Raw genomic sequence first — 12,556 nt, 5'->3', positions numbered from 1 at the left:
CCACCATGCCTTGGTCCCAATGTATGTAGGAATGTAGCCCCCCTGCCCTGGTCCTACTGTATGTAGGAATGTAGCCACCCTACCTGAGTCCCACTGTATGTAGGAACACAGCCGCCATGACTTGGTCCCAGGGCAGAGATGGCCAATAATAGACTGTTCTATGGGATTTTAAGAAGGATATTGTTTAGTGTTGCATTAAGTAAATCCACATGGTTACTTTTCCTTTGAGGACATCAGTCTACCAAGAAGACATGGTATAAAGTCATACATTTTTAGGCTTCTTTCCTTCGAACATTGTGAAGAAACCACTCAACAGATCATCAAGTAGGAAGCACCCGTTACAAATGGTCAGAATAATATCAATATGAAATGTTAAATGAATACAATATAGCCAACCTGTTTTGGGGAAAGGGTCTCCCCCTTCTTTAAGGTTAGCAATAGGAATCCCCATGGTTGGCCCGGAGGGTTTTTGAAAATGTAGAGAAGTTTATTTAATTGCAGAATAAAAAAGGGTAATGGTCTGGTTTCTTCCAGAGCACTCCTCCATCCCTAAATATATATCAAAACAAGAAAAATGGCCCGTGGGACTTTATATGAGGTCGTGCTCAGTGGCTGGAAATAATGACATGCACAGTATATGAATAAAAACAACATAACATTTTATTGCATTGTAAACAAACATGGCAATATATGCTCAAAGACACATGATATGGCTCAAAGGCTCAAATATGAATGGCATGTGACATGAATGATACATTCACAACTTTTTAGGTATGCATCTTGGTGTATCCTCTTGATGAAAAATACCATAATTGATACTGTTAGAATGTACATTGTGGTCTGACGCGTTTCCTCAGAGACCAATACGTTCAAGGTATCTCTATAGAAAATAATGATAAGTTAAAGTCTGCAGTAGGGATGGAATTAGAATAAAAGAATTCAATCAAAAAAAAAAAAAATGGGAGCTAAAGGGAGTACTGTATACTCACAAATCAACGGAGCTCAAATAGCAAAAATACACTCCTGTAGGGCAGCGGTCTCGTCTAACCCGGGAGCTGAAGGGTCCCAGTATGACAGCAGCCAGAGAGGGGGGGAGTCCATAGCAGGTAAGTGTGTATGTGATGGGGGACCTTCCATACCTATTGTGTATATATAAGTAACAAAGTATTCAAAGTGTAGCGTGTAGGCTACCAATAATGAGAAGGCAGGCAAAAAATTTGGGGGAGCATACCCATGTATTTCTAAAGCTGCTGCAGCTATGAACCAAAAGACATGTATATTAAAAAAGAATAGCGCGCAAATGCAAAAGAAATAACTACCAAATCTGAAGACAATCCATAAATAAAAATGGGGGTTTGGTCCCACCATATGGCCATATCGTGCTCAAGCCCACTACTGCGTCAAAGTACCCCATTATCAGTGGGTCCTACACTATCCATGAAAAAGAGATGAATCCAGCCATTCTAACCCTTGGAGATAATACTCCTTGCTGGGAAGGATGTGCAAATGCACTACAGGGGACTCCTCCTATATCCAATTGATGGTGGACACTGATTGAGTACAGATGTGTGTGGGGGGGTGGGGAGGGTTGCTCAACCTCGATAGTCTGGTCAGACCGAATACATAATAAACAGGCAAAAAATTTGGGGGAGCATACCCATGTATTTCTAAAGCTGCTGCAGCTATGAACCAAAAGACATGTATATTAAAAAAGAATAGTGCGCAAATGCAAAAGAAATAACTACCAAATCTGAAGACAATCCATAAATGCAAAAGAAATAACTACCAAATCTGAAGACAATCCATAAATGCAAAAGAAATAACTACCAAATCTGAAGACAATCCATAAATTTTTGCATTTGCGCACTATTCTTTTTTAATATACATGTCTTTTGGTTCATAGCTGCAGCAGCTTTAGAAATACATGGGTATGCTCCCCCAAATTTTTTGCCTGTTTATTATGTATTCGGTCTGACCAGACTATCGAGGTTGAGCAACCCTCCCCACCCCCCCACACACATCTGTACTCAATCAGTGTCCACCATCAATTGGATATAGGAGGAGTCCCCTGTAGTGCATTTGCACATCCTTCCCAGCAAGGAGTATTATCTCCAAGAGTTAGAATGGCTGGATTCATCTCTTTTTCATGGATAGTGTAGGACCCACTGATAATGGGGTACTTTGACGCAGTAGTGGGCTTGAGCACGATATGGCCATATGGTGGGACCAAACCCCCATTTTTATTTATGGATTGTCTTCAGATTTGGTAGTTATTTCTTTTGCATTTGCGCACTATTCTTTTTTAATACCAATAATGAGAAGCATGTGTGATATTATATCAGGTAAGAAGGACTGGTGTAATAGATGTGTGAGGAGGCTAAGTGACCAAGTGAAGCTGAGGAAAGTGTAGGAGAGGGAAAATGGTAGGAAAATGGGGGGGGGGGGGAGGAAAAGGAAAAGAAGGGGAAGGGGAAGAAGGAGTTGGGGAGAGGGGAGAAGGATGGGGAGGAAGGGATGGAAGGAGAGGGGGAGACCGAAAAGGGGAAAGAAGGGGGGGAGGGGGGAGAAAGGAAAAGGAAGGAATGGGGGAGAGGGAGAAGGGAAGGGGGGAGAGGGGGGCCTGGGGGGGATGGGGAGGAAGGGAAGGAAAGGGGGGAAAGAGAGGGGAGGGGAAAGAGGAGGGGGGGGAAGGGAAGAGGGGAAGCCAAAGCCATAAGTTGATAGCAGAGGATAAGGTGGTATTGTGTGGCAGGGGTGAGGTGATGTGAGGAATATAAGTAAAGGGTCGAAGTAGAGTGCTTGGGTGTGAAAAGTAGGTGAGGGAGAAAGTAAAGCCGTGGAGGGGAGGGATGGTGGGGAAAGGGGTCGGTGGCTTACCTGTTAGGTATCTCCATGGCTGGCAGCACAAGAGGGACCCTAACGTCATGTCGCGGGTGTATGCAGATCTAACAGAGCCTAAGCAACTGTGATCGCATGCTGGGATGCGGACCTCTCCGTCCCGCAGATATGACGGCACGCAGCAGCGTGGGCACGTCAGTAAGGATACCGACGTGCGGCGCTGGAGGTGCAGCATGACGCCGATGTAAGGGTGGACCCGCTCCTCCCAATGGAGGGGAGGGGCGGGGACAGCAAGGGAGGCGGAGCCTCCCTCTTTAAGCATCGCAGCTCCCGGGATATAGGCTGAACACCACCTGATACAAGGAGCTAGGGTGTCAAAAACTGTTAGTACCACATTGATAGTATAAAAAAAGGGACTCTATAGTAGTGAGATGTTGCCTACTAATAGCAGAAGAAAAAAAGAAAATTGTATGTATATAACTTATGATATAACAACAATAAGAATAAGGCGACAAAGATACAGAGGGGGGGGGGGGGGGCACCAAGATTGCATTATTAGCCAGGAGAAAACCAGATCATTGATGGGCACAATGGGTGTCTTCCACCCTAAATATAAGTACAAAAAAGGGTAATGGTCTGGTTTCTTCCAGAGCACTCCTCCATCCCTAAATATATATCAAAACAAGAAAAATGGCCCGTGGGACTTTATATGAGGTCGTGCTCAGTGGCTGGAAATAATGACATGCACAGTATATGAATAAAAACAACATAACATTTTATTGCATTGTAAACAAACCTGGCAATATATGCTCAAAGACACATGATATGGCTCAAAGGCTCAAATACTTTAACATATCATTATTTTCTATAGAGATACCTTGAACGTATTGGTCTCTGAGGAAGGGAGATGTTGCTCCCGAAACGCGTCAGACCACAATGTACATTCTAACAGTATCAATTATGGTATTTTTCATCAAGTGGATACTCCAAGATGCATACCTAAAAAGTTATTAATATATCATTCATGTCACATGCCATTCATATTTGAGCCTTTGAGCCATATCATGTGTCTTTGAGCATATATTGCCATGTTTGTTTACAATGCAATAAAATGTTATGTTGTTTTTATTCATATACTGTGCATGTCATTATTTCCAGCCACTGAGCACGACCTCATATAAAGTCCCACGGGCCATTTTTCTTGTTTTGATTTAATTGCAGAATGATCACATCACAAAAGACATGGTGCAACATTTTGGAGCCACGCAGGACCCCTTCGTCAGGCATGTGATGATGCATCATTGGTGTCAGTGCGAGGAATAGTGCCTCCTTATCGTTGTCAGTGGGAGGAATAGTGCCCCATGGTTGGTGTACTGTAAGTGGGAGGAATAGTGCCCCCTCATCTGTGTCAGTGGGAAGAATAGTGCCCCCTCATCGGTGTCAGTGGGAAGAATAGTGCCCCTTCATTGGTGTCAGTGGGAGGAATAGTGCCCCTTCATTGGTGTCAGTGGGAGGAATAGTGCCCCATCATTGGTGTCAGTGGGAGGAATAGTGCCTCATCATTGGGGTCAGTGGGAGGAATAGTGCCCCATGGTTGGTGTCAGTGGGAGGAATAGTGCCCCTTCATTGGTGTCAGTGGGAGGAATAGTGCCCCATCATTGGTGTCAGTGGGAGGAATAGTGCCTCATCATTGGTGTCAGTGGGAGGAATAGTGCCCCATGGTTGGTGTCAGTGGGAGGAATAGTGCCCCATCATTGGTATCAGTGGGAGGAATAGTGCCCCATGGTTGGTGTCAGTGGGAGGAATAGTGCCCCATGGTTTGTGTCAGTGGGAGGAATAGTGCCCCATGGTTGTTGTCAGTGAGAGGAATAGTGCCCCATCATTGGTATCAGTGGGAGGAATAGTGCCCCATGGTTGGTGTCAGTGGGAGGAATAGTGCCCCATGGTTGGTGTCAGTGGGAGGAATAGTGCCCCATGGTTGGTGTCAGTGGAAGGAATAGTGCCCCATGGTTGGTGTCAGTGGGAGGAATAGTGCCCCATCATTGGTGTCAGTGGGGGGAATAGTGCCCCATCATTGGTGTCAGTGGGAGAATTAGTGCCCCATCATTGGTGTCAGTGGGAGGAATAGTGCCCCATCATTGGTGTCAGTGGGAGGAATAGTGTCTCATCATTGGTGTCAGTGGGAGGAATAGTGCCCCATCATTGGTGTCAGTGGGAGGAATAGTGCCCCATCATTGGTGTCAGTGGGAGGAATAGTGCCCCATCATTGGTGTCAGTGGGAGGAATAGTGCCCCATCATTGGTGTCAGTGGGAGGAATAGTGCCCCATCATTGGTGTCAGTGGGAGGAATAGTGCCCCAAGTTCCAGATAAACATAAACTAATGGCCGCAGTTTGGAGACCACTACTTTAGATGATTCCAAAAATACAAATATGTCCTTGAAGATTAAACAATGTAGCGCTTTCCTTCTGCTGGTAAAGCACCACACAATGGACGGTGGTCTGGTTCTAATATCTCCGTTCCTGGCTCTGTCCATTCTCTCATGTTGACGTATTTCTGCACCTCTTCTGTATATAGTATGTATAACGACGCATGTAAATCAGGAGCACGCCTAGAAGTGCCTCCAAGAATACATTGTAACAAGACGAAGCAAACCTTTCCTGCATCCAGTAGAAGAGGGAATCCATTTTTTTCCTCCATGCCAGGCAGCCCGGAGCTCGGGGACTGTTATTTAGACAGTAGTAATAAGCCTGCCACCGCGCTTCCATGTTTTATATCCTCAGTAAGTCACCCAGGCAGGAGGCAGGGAGACGGCGGTACAAGCCTGTGTGTACCGAGGTTTCAATCACGCCGCTGACACTTCCCGCCACTTAACCGATTCTAAGAGCTTTTTACACACGTAAGTGTTTCTCTGGAAACCAGCGCAACTCTTGGCAGCCTCTCGCCATCCGCAAGGCCGCGCGCGCTGCGTTCAATGACATGCTCTTTAGCACCTGCCTTTAGGTCCGGGAACAACGCTCACATCTATATATTGATACCTTCATGATGAACGGGTCTGGTCAATGCACGCGACGTACATGAAAGGACTGCGAGGGCCTGGAGAGGGCTCAATAGGCTTTCATTTACCTTAACGAGATGATGTATGGAGGCGCAGCGCGCTTCTTTTCTGTACAGAATTAAAATATCGACCAATTAGCATTCAGCGCCACATTAGAGGGTCTCTTACGCTTTTCCTTTTGTTGGAGGCGTAATTCACCCATGGGCTTTCATCGTCTCCCTCCCGACAGATGCATGGCGGTAATATCAACGGTCTGCTGGACGCTTGCGCTGACGCTTATATTTATTTTAACCGATTGAAGACCACGCTTTTTCTGCCATTATTTGTTTACAAGCCTAAATCCCTTTCTTTATTTTTTTTTTTTTTATTTAGAAAATTACCCCAAACAAAAATATATATATATGTATGTATGTATGTGTGTGTGTGTGTGTGTGTGTATATAATATATTATAATATATATATATATATATATATACATTTTTTTTTGCTCTGCAGTTCCCTAGAGGGGTCAGTGATGGTATAATCTGCAGAATATATCAATAGGTACAGTATCTCACAAAGATTAGTACACCCCTCACATTTTTTGTAAATATTTTATTCTATCTTTTCATGTGACAACACTGAAGAAATGACACTTTTCTACAATGTAAAGTAGTGAGTGTACAGCTTGTATAACAGTGTACATTTGCTGTCTTCCTGGGGACGTCATCTATGACGAAACGTGTCGGGAAGGCATGCTGACATCACCACGTGATACCCGGAAGTCGGGCGGCTGTGTTCTTCGGATTCCGCCGATTGCAAGCGCTGTTGGTTTTTTATATATGTGAGTTTTCTACCTTTTTACAATAAATGTCTACTTTTATATACTTCACATGGTGGCTATTATCTTTTCATGCTAACTGCTGGATTGTGGATTGCCCGGGTTCTCTATACTGCGGTGTATACCATCTTGCTGACCTGGGGTGGAGTTGCCAAGGGTCCTGGTTGAGCTAACTGGATGTATATCTCTCATGATTCATATCTATGCTTGATTACAGCTTCTATTCGGTAAGCGCAATAGCGTGATTTTTTGCACTTCACACAGTGGAAGAAAATTCATTTAGCGGTGGAGGATTCCTTTTCTTTGCACCATTATACACATCTGGACAGATAATGTGTATAATGGTGCAGAAGGAGCCTTGTCCTCGGGTCTGGAGAAGCCAGATCTTGGCTTGCCAGACCAGGTTCCCCGCTATCAGAGGATTCCAGGTGCTTACAGACCCAGCAGGATAACCCACATCCGTGGCTGCTGAATCAGATTCAGGATCTAATGAGACAGATGAGGCAGGGGAAGGGGGGGGGGCACTTTTCTCAAGCCCGTCGCCCGCAAGCCACCCCCACCCAGGACACAAGGGACTTCAGGACCGCCGTCAGTGCATGGATGGATGATTGGGACCTGGAGGGCCCCGCAGCCTCAGAGAGGGGGGATCAGGTGGGGAGATGTGCTCCAAAGACTCCATAAGTCACCAGGGGGACCCCACAAAAAGGTGTAAAACACTGCTAAGGGAAAATCTACCACTGCGCTGGCAGCACCACCAGGTTGCCACGCACAAAGCAGTAAGTGATCCTCAGCAGAGAGGGAGAGGACCCCACCAGACTCACCACCCACAGAAACAGGCACCTGCAGCCACCAGGGGAATCTGCACTACACGTGCGGCAACCGGGAAGAAAAATGATCCATGAGTCAGCACCAGGGGATGAGGAGGGGCTCCTACTGCCACAATCACTGCCCACAGGGCTCCGCTGTCATGGCTGCCACTATTTCCAATGGCAAGCCACAACAAAATGGCCGCTGGACTACACAAACATGGCCACCGTGTATAGAAGCATACAGGCTGCAACAAAATGGCGCCCCCACGTGGCACCACGAGGCTTACAGGGACCCAGGAGGGAGACCAGGCCTCAAGGACAAATTCAGGCAGAACAGGGGGCCCTGGCAGGAGCCCCCACCAGGTAATACCCCCCCCGCACAGTCGATCGTCCAGCTGCCAGCGATGCACCCCCTCCCCGCCCCCATCGTCCCACGTCTACCCCAAAAACCCTCCAGAGGGGGAGGGGGGACAGCTACTCACCATACTAGGAACCAGACGGGCACCTCTCCAGACAGAATCCCTCTCCATCGGGATGTGGGTGGCTGTTGGCCAGGAGGAACCGCTGCAACTCCAGGCAGAAAGGGGGGCCCTGGTAGGAGCCCACACCAGCTACAACCCCCCCCCCCTGCACAGTCATTCGTCTGGTCGCTGGCGGTACACCCCCCAGCCCCCATCATCCCACGTCCACCCCAAAACCCTCCAGGGGGAGAGGGGGGACAGCTACTCACCATACTAGGAGCCAGGCGGGCAGCACACCAGACAGAACCCCTCTACATCCAGATGTGGGTGGCTGTCGGCCAGGAGGAACGCTGCTACTCGGGCCGAGACCCGGTCGTATGTGACTTTGCAAGCCATTTTGACCCATAGGCCAGCCCCCGTCCAGTGGGGCTATGTAGCGGCCGACCTAGCGAGGAGCTGAGGCCTGTGCGTGCTCGCTGGCCAGAGTGGGGTGACCACTGGATCTAGATTATGCAGCCCGTCGCCCAGTCCGGCAGTTGATTGTAGATCTCACAGGAAAAATCCATGAGAAAAATTTTCGATCTTAAAAGAAGAACATTTTCTAGGACCAGAGATCCCAGCAAGGAACTAGGTCCTTACTCCTGCTTAGGCAGAATGAAATAGAGTGGCTATAGAAGAGAGAGGGAGTTTACCCCCTGGGACTGCCCATGGGTGTAGCCAGAATTCTTTTCTGCCTAGTGTCCTACTCCTGTAGGGGGCAGTATAACCCAACGAGTATGACAATCAGGAGCTGTGTCTGTCAATGAACGAAAGAGAAATACTTATTGACTTAAGACCTGGCCTTCAAGTGGATATACATAATATATTCTGCAGATTATTCCATCAGTGACCCCTCTAGGGACCTGCAGAGCATTCCGCGTTTTACTTTATCCTTTGCCAGACGCACCCTATTCAGACCGCCATTTTGCACCGACAGACAGTTAACATCTTAAATGCTTTCAACAGAGCGCCATCCCATAAACTTGGCTACATTCCAAATAAAAACATGGCGTGAATGACCCCCCCTATACATTGTGACTCATCGCCCGCTATCTCCCACAATGAGACCGCATTCCACGCTCCCGCCAATCCGTGTTTCCGACCTCCATGGACCACTTCATGAATAACATTGCTTTGCTATCTCCAGATATTCTCGCCGTTATCGCCTTCCCCCATAATAGGTTTAACCCTCCGATGTCAGAGGAGGCCGCCGCCCCTCCCGCCCTCCGTCTGACTCGACAATTAAAACCGTTTTCCATCTCGCCTTAGGAGCCAGAAATTCTGCTGAAACCACTTTGTAACGTCGCCAGATTCTCCGGGATTTAATCGCCGGCCTTTGATGTTGATTAATATTTTGAGCGAACGCAACAGATTCTAGGAAGACGCGGCTCGTTTTCTCATCTGCTGGAAATGAGGAGTCGGGAGTTAATCGCTACCTCAATCCTCGTAATTCGCTCAGCGCCACATATTCTACAATAAGAGACCAATGGGGGGGGTTTTGGATGATAATTACTTCAAGTAGATGTAAACTCTAAGGCCTCATTTATATAGATGGGTGGGGAGCAGTAAAACGGATGGCTGAGCCATAGATTTTATGCATGGTGTATCCTATACAACTGACATTTTTTTTAATAAACCAATGTGCATCTTAAACTGACATTTTTTTCTTTTTTTTTCTTTTAAAATTAATGTATATCTTCAACTAACTTATATATATATATATATATATATATATATATATATATATATATATATATATAAATATATATATATATATATATAAATCCATGCGTATCGTAAACGACTGCCATTTTTACAAAGCAATAAACCTTAACAAGAAAAAAAGAGCATTTTTCTTATAATTTTTAGTAGCACATGAATACGGCTTCTCTACACCTGGCCGTTTTTCTTGCAGGCATTTTTGGAGGCAGGCATGACTTTTTTTTTGTATTTAGTGTCTGGGGGCTCTACAAAGTGTACCTGTGAAGTTTCAGCTCTGTAGCATGTCCAGAACCCAAAAAAAAAAATCATTTTTCTTATAATTATTAATACAGCAGTGTGGCGACTTCTCTACACCTTGCATTTTTTTTTTTGCTGGCATTTATCGGGCATTTTTTGGGCGTCTTTGGAGGCAGGCATGACTCCCTGATATTTTTTTCAGGTTCTGGACATGCTACAGAGCTGAAACTTCACAGGTACACTTTTTAGACCCCCCCAGACACTAAATCCAAAAAAGACATGCCTGCCTCCAAAGACGCCCAAAAAATGCCCAATAAATGCCAGCAAAAAAAAATGCAAGGTGTAGAGAAGCCGCCACACTGCTGTATTAATAATTATAAGAAAAATGATATTTTTTGGGGGGTTCTGGACATGCTACAGAGCTGAAACTTCACAGGTACACTTTTTAGACCCCCCCCCCCCCCGACACTAAATCCAAAAAAAGTAATGCCTGCCTCCAAAAATGCCCGATAAATCCCTGCAAGAAAAACGGCCAGGTGGAGAGAAGCCATATTCATGTGCTCATAAAAATAAGAAAAATTATCTTTTTTTTCTGATTCTGGACATGCTACAGAGCTGAAACTTCACAGGTACACTTTTTAGACCCCCCAGACACTAAATCCAAAAAAAGTCATGCCTGCCTCCAAAAATGCCCGATAAATGCCAGCAAAAAACACCCAGGTGGAGAGAAGCCATATTCATGTGCTCATAAAAATTATAAGAAAAATGCTCTATTTTTTTCTGGTTCTGGACATGCTACAGATCTGAAACTTCACAGGTACACTTTTTAGACCCCCCCAGACACTAAATCCAAAAAAGACATGCCTGCCTCCAAAGACACCCATAAAATGCCCAATAAATGCCAGCAAAAAAAAATGCAAGGTGTAGAGAAGCCGCCACACTGCTGTATTAATAATTATAAGAAAAATGATATTTTTTGGGGGGTTCTGGACATGCTACAGAGCTGAAACTTCACAGGTACACTTTTTAGACCCCCCCCCCAGACACTAAATCCAAAAAAAGTAATGCCTGCCTCCAAAAATGCCCGATAAATGCCTGCAAGAAAAACGGCCAGGTGGAGAGAAGCCATATTCATGTGCTCATAAAAATAAGAAAAATTATCTTTTTTTTCTGATTCTGGACATGCTACAGAGCTGAAACTTCACAGGTACTTTTTAGACCCCCCAGACACTAAATCCAAAAAAAGTCATGCCTGCCTCCAAAAATGCCCGATAAATGCCAGCAAAAAAACACCCAGGTGGAGAGAAGCCATATTCATGTGCTCATAAAAATTATAAGAAAAATGCTCTATTTTTTTCTGGTTCTGGACATGCTACAGATCTGAAACTTCACAGGTACACTTTTTAGACCCCCCCAGACACTAAATCCAAAAAAGACATGCCTGCCTCCAAAGACGCCCAAAAAATGCCCGATAAATACCAACGAAAAAAAATGCAAGGTGTAGAAAAGCCGCCACACTGCTGTATTAATAATTATAAGAAAAATGATATTTTTTGGGGGGTTCTGGACATGCTACAGAGCTGAAACTTCACAGGTACATTTTTTAGACCCCTCCAGACACTAAATCCAAAAAAAGTCATGCCTGCCTCCAAAAATGCCCGATAAATGCCTGCAAGAAAAACAGCCAGGTGGAGAGAAGCCGTATTCATGTGCTCATAAAAATTATAAGAAAAATGCTCTTTTTTTTCGGGTTCTGGACATGCTACAGAGATGAAACTTCACAGGTACACCTTTTAGACCCCCCAGACACTAAAGACATGCCTGCCTCCAAAGACTCCCAAAAAATGCCCGATAAATGCCAGCAAAAAAAAAAAACAGGAAAGGAAAATTTGGTCACAACACATCATATTCTGATTGGCCAAATACAAAGTCGGGTATCATATAAGTCGCGTAAAAAAATTCACAAGTCGTGCTAAAAGTCGTGCTAGAAGTAGTCCTTATGAGGCGACTTAGAGGTCGCGGCAGTGTGAACCGAGCCTCACTGCTGTTTCTTAATAAATTAATGTGCATCGAAAACAACTGACATTTTTTTTAAATCAATGTGTATCTAAAACTGACTTTTTATTTATTTATTTTTTAAATATATAAATCCATGTATATCATAGCTCATTATGTGTTTGTCTTTCAGGTGTTTTTTTTTTTTTTTTATTATTTTTTTTAATTCTGAGGTTTACAACCTCTTTAAGTAAATCAATGTGTATCTTAAACAACTGCCATTTAAAAAAAAAAAAACAATGTGCACCTAAACAAAAAAATACTGCCTTTTTTATAAAGCATTGTGTACGGAAAACAACTGCCATTTTTTTAAAGCAATGTATATGGAAAACTGCCATTTTTTTTATAAAGCAATGTGTATCGAAAACAACTGCAGTGTGTGTAATCAATGTGCATTCTAAACTGCCATTTTTTAAAATAAATGTTTATCTAAAACAACTGCCATTTTTTTTATAAATCAATGTGTATCCTAAACTGCCATTTTTTATTTTTTATAAATCGTGTATTGCAAACCACTG

This window comes from Pelophylax lessonae (assembly GCF_965119305.1).
Source record: "Pelophylax lessonae genome assembly, chromosome: 12".
Lineage (NCBI taxonomy): Eukaryota > Metazoa > Chordata > Amphibia > Anura > Ranidae > Pelophylax > Pelophylax lessonae.
Note: the sequence above shows the minus strand (reverse complement) of the source record.